Genomic DNA, 1,466 nt, shown 5'->3' with positions numbered 1-1,466 from the left:
GGGGTGTCGCCTCCACTTGACCGACTGTCCGTCGTATCCGAGACGCGGCCGAAGCGGCGGCCGGCCGGCACGCCAAAAGCCGAGTGCATCGGGAGCGACACAAAGAGAAGGAAAAAAAAGGGGGAAGGAAACAACGAGAGAAAAAACGTAGTTATCGTTTTCGCTGTATTTAGAGCGCAAGTGTTGGTGTATGCAGTATATAGCCGGGTCGAGGATACTGGTCGCGTTTTTGACGTTAATGATGCGAGTCCATGACAGTGCCGCATTATACTGGCCGAGCGGCTCCGAGGCGAGCGTGGCAGCGCCCGTGCAGGGTCTCCGCAGCAAGACGTGGCGGAGGCCACAACCTCCCCGCCCTGCCGGGGGGTGACCGGGCTGAGGACACTGGGAGCGGAGGAGACGAGCCCGTTAATGAGCCCTGCATCGTAATCGTGTTCATGTATACGGGGATGTGACGGGCCGTCGGCTCGCCGTCAGTTCGCCGCTATCACCCTGATGCAATTGGCGCTGCCCATCAAGCTCCTCCGCCGCGGCCCAGGCGACCCCCGCCAAGGGCCAAGGAGCTCGCACCGAGCAGGCCGGGGTGGGCACACCCGGGCACACCTGCCGTGCGATTCAGGAGATCGTTCAAGAGAGGCTCTCTTATACATCCTGTATATCTCCGTCCTTGTTGCACTCATGGGTCAGGTATAGGAGAGCCCCTCTTGAACGATCTCCTGTATCAGACGGCTGACCTCACGAGACGCGAAGCGACGGTACTCACAAGTGATACCCTCCCCGTTTTAACGAGTCTGCGTTATGCCCGCTTTTTTTTTCGCCGTGCATACAGAGCGGTGCGCATGTTGCTCTGAGCGTGGTGATCGTGCTTCGTTATGTTTAGCGATCGTCCAGAGAGTAAATCCGTTTTCCTCAGATTCATTCGGCAAGTTTACGGGAGCTCGGCGCCCGTGAGACTCGTCGACTTGTCAGGGTAGGCCAGCCCGCACTCCACGCATGCACTACATGCAGGATGTTGCCTACGCAACAGGCGCTTTGAAGCTAGTAAATATTCCGTACTAATTCTAATTTTAGTATGGTTCGCACAAACTAATTGCGTACTAAATCGTGGTACTATCGGTAGAATTAGTACGGCAATGGGTGGGGCCAACTTCACGGAGGTGCAGAGACTATACTTTCAGATTTACAGCGAACGACGGACGTACTTTCTGGATGAAGCGTACTCGGGCCGGGGCGCTCCCCGTTACGTTTGTGGCCGCGGCCGTCCACACCAGCTGAGGGTCGGTCGGGGTCAGCCGGGGTCAGCCGGGGCAGCCCCGGGGAGCGGAAGAGCTGGTCATGGAGTCATACGGAGGGCGTGTGCGTGACGTCACAGAGTGGCCCGCCGCCCCGCGCTCCCCGCTGCACACCAGACCCGTTATGGATGCAACTTGCAACTTAGGCCTCCACCCCGCCCCACCCCGCCCCAC

Source organism: Frankliniella occidentalis, unplaced genomic scaffold, assembly GCF_000697945.3.
Source record: "Frankliniella occidentalis isolate FOCC.00 unplaced genomic scaffold, Focc_3.1 Scaffold137, whole genome shotgun sequence".
Taxonomy (NCBI): Eukaryota; Metazoa; Arthropoda; class Insecta; order Thysanoptera; family Thripidae; genus Frankliniella; species Frankliniella occidentalis.
Note: the sequence above shows the minus strand (reverse complement) of the source record.